Consider the following 11,275-nt stretch of genomic DNA (forward strand, 5'->3'; position numbering starts at 1 on the left):
GGCAGTTTCAGCAACGGCCTTGCGGAAGCAGTTCATCAGGAGAGGGCGTGGAGGGAGGCTGCGAGCGAGTGCAATCCACAGCCGACTATTGTGAAGAAGAATTAAACCGCGCGGGCGCCGTACGGAAATTGGCTTTCGATTGGACTCGAAACGAACCGATAAGTCCAGCCAGTGGCCACTCTGGAAGAGTCGGGTGGCGGCGCCCACGCTGCTCTCGTTAGAAGGAACCCGCACAAATGGGAGACCATCCAGAGAGACGAGCAACTGACGGCGCTGTCTCGCAGGTCGTGGGTCTTGTCTCTCTGTACAGACCTCCTTCCGTGCAGTCCAGCTGTATAAAAAAGTCCTTCCACCAACCTCAGTCGTCACATTACTGTGACCACCTGTGAAAAGCGCGGGCAACGATTTTGCCGCAGTGGATACACCGGTTCCCGTGAGATCACCGAAGTTAAGCGCTGTTGGGCGTGGTCGGCACTTGGATGGGTGACCATCCAGGCCGCCATGCGCTGTTGCCATTTTTCGGGGTGCACTCAGCCTCGTGATGCCAATTGACGAGCTGCTCGACCGAATAGTAGCGACTTCGGTCAAGAATACCATCATAACGACCGGGAGAGCGGTGTGGTGACCCCATGTCCCTCCTGTTGTGTTGGCAGAAGAGCCAACACGTGTTACGAGAGGAGGCCGAAATGCACGCGTTTTAGCTCACACAGGCTGGCGTGAGGAGGGAAGAACTATACTGACGTGAGATCCGGAACATGACAGAGAATTAGAATTCAGAAAGCGGACGTAATTAGTTTGATACTTAACTTTCATCCATAAATGATGAACGTCGCTCTTGACGGTACATGATTCACAATATTATCTGCTCAGAATACATTCTTGCTAGGTCGTACTTATAGTAACTGAATATGGCGCCTTGCTAGGTCGCAGCAAATGACGTAGCTGAAGGTCATGCTAAACTGTCGTCTCTGCAAATGAGAGCGTATGTAGACAGTGAACCAACGCTAGCAAAGTCGGCTGTCCAACTGGAGCGAGTGCTAGGGAGTCTCTACTAGACCTCTGTGACAGCGCTCGGTCTGCAGTCACTGATACTGGCGACACGCGGGTCCGACGTATACTAACGGACCGCGGCCTATTTAAAGGCTACCACCTAGCAAGTGTGGTGTCTGGCGGTGACACCACAGATTATGCTGTGTACATGGAGTGTTGATTGGCTAATCTTCACAACATCGTAAGAAAGACAGCCTAGTGAAGCACAAACCGATAGATGTATCTGCTATCACTGGCGTTTGCTCATAGCACTCAGGCCCTCCGTAATGGTAAGATTCAAATCGATTTTGTAGCGATGTCCTGAAACAGTTTTGCAAGTTTTCAAACATGTCCATCGCAAATAAAATGCTTCCATGAAACTTCACGTTTCCCACAGGGCCATCGTTTGTCGTAAAAGTCTTCATAATGCATTTGATTCGAAGTGTCACGATTTTTTCAATGCTTGAGAATTGAATTACGCCCTGTCTGCTGATGCAGATCCAATGAGAAAAACACTCAGTAAAATTGCTCCTAACAAAGTATTACTATGTCGGCAGAGACTTTGACATTAGGCAAACCTATATCTCTGACGTCGATCTGTTGTAGAATTTTAGAACATGTTTTTTGCTCGCTTATCATGTCGTTTCTGAAAGCCCAGAATCTACTCTGTAGGAATCAACATGAATTCCGAAAACAGCGATCGTGTGAGACCCAACTCGCTTTATTTGTTCATGAGACCCAGAAAATATTAGATACATGCTCCCAGGTAGATGCCATTTTCCTTGACTTCAGGAAGGCGTTCGATACAGTTCCGCACTGTCGCCTGATAACAAAGTAAGAGCCTACGGAATATCAGACCAGCTGTGTGGCTGGATTGAAGAATTTTTAGCAAACAGAACACAGCATGTTATTCTCAATGGAGAGACGTCTACAGACGTTAAAGTAACCTCTGGCATGCCACAGTGGAGTGTTATGGGACCATTGCTTTTCACAATATATATAAATGACCTAGTAGATAGTGTCGGAAGTTCCATACGGCTTTTCGCGGATGATGCTATAGTATACAGAGAAGTTGCAGCATTAGAAAATTGCAGCGAAATGCAGGAAGATCTGCAGCGCATAGGCACTTGGTGCAGGGAGTGGCAACTCACGCTTAACATAGACAAATGTAATGTATTGCGAATACATAGAAAGACGAATCCTTTATTGTATGATTATATGATAGCGGAACAAACACTGGTAGCAGTTACTTCTGTAAAATATCTGGGAGTGTGCGTGCGGAACGATTTGAAGTGGAATGATCATATAAAATTAATTGTTGGTAAGGCGGGTACCATGTTGAGATTCATTGGGAGAGTCCTTAGAAAATGTAGTCCATTAACAAAGGAGGTGGCTTACAAAACACTCGTTCAACCTATACTTGAGTATTGCTCTTCAGTGTGGGATCCGTACCAGGTCGGTTTGTCGGAGGAGATAGAGAAGATCCAAAGAAGAGCGCCGCGTTTCGTCACAGGGTTATTTGGTAAGCGTGGTAGTGTTATGGAGATGTTTAGCAAACTCAAGTGACACACTGTGCAAGAGAGGTGCTCTGCATCGCGGTGTAGCTTGCTGTCCAGGTTTCGAGAGGGTGAGTTTCTGGATGAGGTATCGAATATATTTATTTCTTCCCCATACTTATACCTCCCGAGGAGATCGCGAATGTAAAATTAGAGAGATTCGAGGGCGCACGGAGGCTTTCCAGCAGTCGTTCTTCCCGCGAACCATACGCGACTGTAACAGGAAAGGGAGGTAATGACAGTGGCACATAAAGTGCCTTCCGCCACATACCGTTGGGTGGCATGCGGAGTATAAATGTAGATGTAGATGTAGATGTAGATGTAGGCAGTGCAATCTTCGAAAAATTGAAGATCCAAATTGAAAAGGAAAGTAATTAGTTCCAGACCAGAATGCTCCTAGAACTATTAAAGAGGGCACCTGCGAAGGCGACCGCGTACAAGAGACTCGTATACGTCTCGCCTTTGAATATTTCCGAAGCTTGTGGTACTCACGCCAATACGAGGGACGTTCAGTATGTAATGAAACATAGTTTTTTCTGAAAGCAGGTTGGTTTTACAATTCCGTACATACTATATTATTCCTTATTCTTTTGGCTACAAAACGCTGGTTTTCAACGTTCTCTCCAATGCGACTAACGTCACCTTACAGGGAGTGCCTGTGTGCGCGCATGGTACCACTGTACTGGTACGTCTTTCTGCTTAAATAACTTCGCCATCATCGAAGTCCTGCTTCCCTCGTAGTGCATTCTTCACGGGGCCAGACAGATGAAACTCCCAAAATGCGAGATCAAGGCTCTAACATGGATGAGGAAGAACAGGCCAATAAAGTTTTTTGAGCTCCTGGGCGCCTAGACTTGTCTAAGGCCTTGCATTGTCATGGAGAAAGAGAAGATCACTTGTATTTTTGTTGCGACAAACACGCTGAAGTTTCCTCAATTCCTGAGGGTAATACTATAGGCTTCAGAGTTGATCGTTACACCACGGGGGAGGACATCAAACAGACTAACGTTTCAGAATCCTAGAAAACCATCGCCATAAATTTAGCGGCTGAGAGTGCTCCTTTGAACTTTATCTTCGGAGGAGAGGTGGTGTGGCACCACTCCATGGACTGTCCTTTGTTTCCGTTCGAGGTGGAGAACCCACGTTTAGTCGCCAGTGACGATCATCAATAAAAAAATTTCACGAACAGCCTCGTAAAGCGCAAGCAAATCGTCAGAGATGTTTCTTCGTTGCTCCGTATGGTCTACTGGTAGGCGGCGAGGATCCCAGCGGCGCTACAGTCTGGAACCGCGAGACCGCTACGGTCGCAGGTTCGAATCCTGCCTCGGGCATGGATGTGTGTGATGTCCTTAGCTTAGTTAGCTTTAAGTAGTTCTAAGTTCTAGGGGACTGATGACCTCAGAAGTTAAGTCCCATAGTGCTCAGAGCCATCTGAACATCTGAACCCCGCGGCCACACACCTTTGAGTACCCCACTGGTGGACGAATGTGTCAGCACTACCAACAGAGGCGTCCAGTTATGCTGCGAAGTGTTTGTGATCCGCCGATTGCCTCGAATGAGTCTGCACGTTCCAACATAAGAGGAGTCACAGCTGCGTGCGGCCGGCAGGTACGCGGTACATCAATCTCGGAGAGATTTGAGCGACCTTGTCGCTATGGTTACAGACACCTCGCCCAATGACTCACTGTGCTTTCGTTCACTGCCAGATCTTCTTATATCTGTGGTTCCCAACCTGGGGTAATTACCCCCTGAGGGGTAAAATAAAATTTTCTGAGGGGGTAAAAACTAAACGATTCGATTCTGTTTTTGTCACTAAACTAAATTATTTTCAAAAGATCATTACTGTTAGCACAGTGTTATAAGACCACGATACTGATTATGTAAGTTGTCAATAATTATTTTCTCTCAGTTAGTAGCATCAATGCGGTTGAGTTTACAGGTTCCTCACGTAGTCCGCCCTTTACACACATATGTTGTGCTCTCTCCAGTTCATCGCTGATGATAAGAGTGAGACATATACGTAACAAATCCTAAATATCTCAAGAAAATGTCTTCTCCAAATTGTATATACACACATCAAAAAAGTTTTGCATCACCTCGGTTCCGAGAGTTCAAATGGTTCAAATTGTTCTAAGCACTATGGGACTTAACATCTGAGAAATCGAGTTAGCCAGCAGTTGGTGGAATGAAATGGCCACACGCTACGGTCGCAGGTTCGAATCCTGCCTCGGGCATGGATGTGTGTGATGTCCTTAGGTTAGTTAGGTTTAATTAGTTCTAAGTTCTAGGCGACTGATGACCTCAGAAGTTAAGTCGCATAGTGCTCAGAGCCATTTGAACCATTTGAAATGGCCACATGATGCGTCATCGTCAGTAACCAGCGACCAAAACTGGGGTCTACTGTCCTATCGTGTGCGTTTTCCTAGCGACCTGTAATTTCAAGAAGACAATGCACCACTTCATCGCTCCAGAGTTGTGAGAATATCCTTTGACTACAACGGGTCGCGTGTCCTCATACTAAGCACATCTGGGACTTCACTGAGCCAATGTTTGCGACAGGTGCCCAGCACTCATTACCAGGAATAATCTGGGGGGGAAAATCTGGAGCACTTCTTACAAAAGAGAGCATGCATCTACTGGGTGCTCGGTTTGTAGGTCAGCCAGGACCCGACGACCAGTCTCATCGCCAAATCTTCGGTTAAAAAGAGGTTTGTCATCTCCCAACGTACTGCTTTGTTTCTCCCGTAGCGATATATCTGTAAGCCTTTTATCATAACAGTTTCTACAGATTTCCCTACCCCGGGTAGGAAGCAAAATTCTACAACCACGCCTTATTCTCTAACAACCGCCAACATAAAATATCGAGACAGCTGCGGCGAAAAAATTCACTAAGGGCAGATAAAAACTTCACAGGCGGCGCCAGAGGAAGTTATGAACTCTTAAGGAGTTGCACGAGGCAGCGCTAGCTAAAAAATGCGTAATACAGAAGCTTCGCTCAGGGCAGCGCTGTTCCGGAAAGCTTTTCGTACCCCCTCTTATATTGTTATTCATAATGACCAAAATGATCTTAGAAAGAACAGACCCCTCTGCCTAAACTTATAAACGTGAAAAATAAATTACCAACTGATAAGAGTTCAGTCAGAGTCACTGAAACGAAGGGATGATTGAGAGGAAGTCTATGAAGATGCAACGACTTGAAATTATGTAAGCAAGAATAAGTCTGACATAAAGCTTGTCCATTATGCGTATTGTAGAACAGTGAGACTCTACATTAACTGAATGTAAATACAAGTAATTGCGATCCATCACTTATGAAATATTTGTTTATTTCCATAAAATAGTACTCATCGTCACGCCACAAACCTAAATTTGTAGCTTCTGCATGTACCATATGAAGATGAGCCTAAAACTGCTCGAACACCAGTTTACAGAAATAAACAAATATTCCGTAAGTGACTGTTCACAGCATTGTGCATTTACATTCGGGACAAGTATCCTGAAAATGGAAAATCGCGTTCTAAAGTCGATGTGACACAATCTTTCGTTAGTGACGTCATATTCATGTGCTGGTGTATTATTTACTAACGAGGGGAACTTGCCATGTGCTATAATCCTGTTTCCCAGAAACTTCGCTCAGTGGAAGAGGCATCAAAATAAACGAACACGTGTCTCGATTTATCCACAGATATTCCATCGTTTCTGAGAAGACGACGGTAAAAGTTTGTGCCTTTTAGCGAGTAAACACTTCAACCGTAACGGTGGCACAGTGGATACCGTCACGGCTTCACACTTTTGGGATCTGTGCTCGAAACCCGATTATTATTTTTATTTTTGTTTTTCATTTACCTACGCATCTCCTGGAAGATTACTACAAACATCCCCTTACAAACATTAAGAATGACAGTGCTGGTAAACCTCTTACGTTATTTGATTTTCAAGCAGCTGAGCAAAACTGAACGTCCTCAGACATTTCTCTCTTTACTTATTCTCATCATCACTAAACAATATTTTTAGCGCAATGCAGTCTCACTTTCAATAATCCCTGCAAAAGAATGGCCTTGACTAACAATAACCTATGCATTTCGTGAGTCACTTACCTCAATAAAATCTTCGTTACTCGAGCTACTGCAATACAGCGAGCGCCAATACTGCCAGCTAAATAAAAGATTCAAACTACCGAAGGCACTAACTACTGATAGGCATAGTTAGCAAATGAAAGATTTTGATAGAGAACAAACGATGTATTTACCTTAATAATGTTCAAAAGTCATCATATATATGTCAGTTCATGATATCCAATATTACAAATTTACTCTTTCTGATGGACACACGTCCAGATCGTCTGCTCTCAAAATTCTGCCAACTGCGCAACGCTAAGCGCTGTTCACATCCAACTGCCCAACACTACAATATCATATATTCCAACAATGCAAACCAGCCACAGACTGCACACAGCACAGTCAGTGATTTTCATACGGCGAGCTACGTGGCGTTGCCAACATAAAAAGCCAAACAGCCTACTTACAGATGTTTTGCAAGTCGCCGAAGTAGCGGCAAATAAAAAGCCACGCTAGGCAGCAGAACAACCCCAGCTGAGGTGTATCCAGGCCAATGTCATACGATCATTTCATTTCCAATGTATGTTGAAGTAACGTTGTCCTTATTTGTCTACTAATTGGATGTCTTGTGAATGAATTAAAAAAGAAATAAAAATAAAATAAATGGATAAATTATTTGAAATTGTTTTCGGTGAAATTACTGCAGTGTACCTTGGTTCACAATCAACTGCAAGCCAGTTTTCGGAAAAGTGATCCGCTATGGGTGGTTTGTCGTGTGACGTTTCTTTTCCGTGTGAGATCCCTACGAAGAAATGTCACTATGACAGATAGGCCTTTACCCGACAGTCGTTGTGTTCTGAATTTGTATGTCTGGAACGTTTCTACGATTGACGTCATCCAAGGGAATGCACGAGTCCGTCCCGGAGAATAAACAGAAATATAAAATATGAGAATTAAGAATTGATATAAGAATGAATTATAAGAAAATGAGAATTTAAAAAGATTGTACCTCCTGAAAATACCATAAACACGTACATTATATAATAAATGTATGACATTTATGTTGAAACCCAATTGTAATTTTACAGCTATATAAAGCCCTCGTATCCCCTAAGTTATAAGAGTCGAGGGGCATGAAAGGGAAGCAGCGGTTGGGAAGGGAGTGAGACAGGGTTGTAGCCTCTCCCCGATGTTATTCAATCTGTATATTGACCAAGCAGTAAAGGAAATAAAAGAAAAATTTTGAGTAGGTATTAAAATCCATGGAGAAGAAATAAAAACTTTGAGGTTCGCCGATGACATTGTAATTCTCTCAAGACAGCAAAGGACTTGGAAGAGTAGTTGAACGGGATGGACAGCGTCTTGAAAGGAGGATATAAGATGAACATCAACAAAAGCAAAACAAGGATAATGGAATGTTGTCAAAGTAAGTCGGGTGATGCTGAGGGAATTAGATTAGGAAATGAGACACTTAAAGTAGTAAAGGAGTTTTGCTATTTAGGGAGCAAAATAACTGATGATGGTCGAAGTAGAGAGGATATAAAATGTAGACTGGCAATGGCAAGGAAAGCGTTGCTGAAGAAGAGAAATTTGTTAACATCGAGTATAGATTTAAGCGTCAGGAAATCGTTTCTGAAAGTATTTGTATGGAGTGTAGCCATGTATGGAAGTTAAACATGGGCGATACATAGTTTGGACAGGAAGAGAATAGAAGCTTTCGAAATGTGGTGCTACAGAAGAATGTTGAAGATTAGGTGGGTAGATCACGTAACTAATGAGGAGGTATTGAATATGATTGGGGAAATGAGAAGTTTGTGGCACAACTTGACAAGAAGAAGAGATCGGTTGGTAGGACATGTTCTGAGGCATCAAGGGATCACAAATTTAGCATTGGAGGGCAGCGTCGAGGGTAAAAATCGTAGGGGGAGATCAAGAGATGAATACACTAAGCAGATTCAGAAGGATGTAGGTTGCAGTAGGTACTGGCAGATGAAGAAGCTTGCACAGGATAGAGTAGCATGGAGAGCTGCATCAAAACAGGCTCAGGACTGAAGACCACAACAACAACAACATCCCCTAAGTTGATTATTGTAGTAAACATTTGTGTAGTAACCTTCTACGGAGATGTGTACATAAATGAAAAGAATAAGTCAGAATAAACGGTAACAATAATCGGGTTTAGAACAAGGGACGCAAAAGTGAGAAGTCGTGGTGCTAGCCACTAGGCCACAAGTAGGTCTGAACGCATCGCGCGCTAGAAGGCATTTAAATTACGTCGAAAACTTCGACGGTCGTTTTCTCAGAAGCCGTCGAATTTTTACGGATAAGCAGAGACACTTGTTCGCTTATTTTAACCCCTCTTCCACTGACCGAAGTTTCTGGGAAATCGGGTTGTGGCACTTGCCTTGTTCTCCTCATAAGATGATCTTTCTCGAAATCCTTCGTTACGTCGTTTCGTAGCCGCAGCTTTAGCGCTTACCTGTCGGTATCGTATTTCCTAACGCCGGCTCCAGTGTGGGAGAGGGGGGATGGTTAATGGTGTTCTCTAGCCCGGAGGTGATGGGCTCGACTTTCTCTAATCCTACTAAATGGGTTATGTTATTGTCTACGAGGCCCCTCCAGGGCGACTGTCTTTGCCAGAAAGGCAGGTGTCGCAACCACGTGTTGGAGTGGAGTGATTAACGCGAGAGATAAATGGCCAATGAAATTGCCTGCATACGGCTGAAAGGCTTGAATGTCAAAGAATTTCTCGGTATGGTTTTGGAGCTCGCGAAGTACTTTGGAGCTTTCTGGCTTGAGGTGATGAGTCGTGGGCAGTGCAGAGCGGAGCTGGTGTTTTGAAGCAACTGACATCAGGAGCTAATGATCTTTGGTGACTAGCAAAGTTACATTTCAAATACAGAAAGACTGCAAGAATCTATACTACGTTCCTGTGGCCAGGAGCGGTTTCTGCTTTATCCTGTTCCGGTTTCCTAACCGACTGTCGCCCTCTAGTGAGCGTGCGTGTGTTCGTCAGGAAGGAGCATCCTATACCAGAGCGTGGTGCCATTAGCTAGCTGGAGGTAGTGTTCACTCAATAAAGCGAAGATGGTAAGGTTTAATAAGGTTTAACTGAAAAAAATAAATTAGAATGCGCTAAAATATGAGTGTGGTCTTTTTATTTGTATTTTGACCAATTTAAGTGGAACTCTGTTCCGGTTTCGTTGTTTAATTTATCAGCGAAATTACTAGGTGTCAATTGGAAGCGGTATTTGAACTGTTCCGTTACAATTGCTGGACCTCTAAATCTCCCTGGGGGACAGTTAGCTAAAGAAACTTTTAATTATTGACTTTGGAGTGGGGAGAAATTTTAAACCTGTCTCGTGTTGGTGACAGTTATGTAAGCTGACTAGCTGAGTACTCGGTGTTCCCCCGGGTAGATATTTATTCAAGTCTTCTCTTAATCCATCTCCCCTTTCACACTCTCCCAGTCCATCTCCTCCTTCACCCCTTCCAGTCAATCCCCTCCACCACTTATACCCGTCCACCTCCTGTTCCTCCCTTTCTCCGTCCATTTCCTTCTTCCCCTCTGTGTGGTCATGACCTACTCCTACTTTTCTCTCCACGATATCACCTCACCCCAGTAAAACGCTGGTGGTTTTCACCCCAAAAGTATTTCTTTCCAGATTACAACTAATATGTGTACCACGTTTGGTTGAAGTAATTTAACTTTTTAACGCGAATCTCTAACAAATTTCGCCCTGCAATTCCATTTTCATGCAGCTCAATGTTTACGACGCAGTATCTCCTGAACTATGGGCTGTAAAATAACTGTGCAGGAACATCCAGTGGTATATGTAGCTACTGTCTGCGAAATGTGTTGTTGAATGATGCGGCAAGTTTTCACGCATATCTCTTCTTGTTGTCATATCTCCTGAACTTTGTGTCGTACAATGATGTACTGTTGTAGGTACATTCAGCGGCAGATGTGTGTACAGTCTGCGAAAAGTATTGCGAATAGACTTAGTACCAACGAGTAATAAATTTAAATGTCTCGCGTGATGTGGCAGTTCGTCACGCATCTCAGTGTTTATGACGTCATATTTCGCGAACTTTGTGTTATACAATGATACAACTTTTCTGGTACATTGAATGCTAGACGTGAATGAATACTGTTTGAAAAATGTGTCGCGAATACAGTTAGTAGTAAAGAGGTAATGAAGTAAAACGTATTGCTGTATGCACCGGTTTTACAGTGTGAACAGCGAAAATGTAGTAAACAATAAACTTCTTCCTTTTCATCATTTTGTGGGAGTCTTCAGCGGGAAAAAGATGCGTAAAATTCGTTGGAAGTCTCTAAGAGTTCTCATTCTCTAATATTGGATGACTAAAGTATGGGTATTTGCGTGTCGTTGACTACAGTGCTTATTTACCCCCACCTCTACCCCTCTGATAGGTAGTTCTTGATGATGCCAGACAGGCAATAATACGAGGGTTGTTCAGAAAGTAAGCTCCGATCGGTCGCGAAGTGGAAACCACAGTGAAAATGAGAAACGTTTTATTTGCAACACTTAGGTACACCTTCCACCTACTTCTCTACATAGACGCCGCTCCAACTTCGAGTTTTGTCGTAGTGTTGTAACAACTTTCCAA

At 43.7% G+C, this 11,275-nt stretch overlaps 1 pseudogene; it reads left to right on the forward strand.

The window, feature by feature from the left end:
- The first annotated feature begins 397 nt into the window (after nt 1-397).
- LOC126177677 (5S ribosomal RNA) lies at nt 398-515 on the forward strand (annotated as a pseudogene).
- Nucleotides 516-11,275: the final 10,760 nt, after the last annotated feature.

The sequence above is a fragment of the Schistocerca cancellata genome, chromosome 3 (genome assembly GCF_023864275.1).
Source record: "Schistocerca cancellata isolate TAMUIC-IGC-003103 chromosome 3, iqSchCanc2.1, whole genome shotgun sequence".
Classification (NCBI taxonomy): Eukaryota; Metazoa; Arthropoda; class Insecta; order Orthoptera; family Acrididae; genus Schistocerca; species Schistocerca cancellata.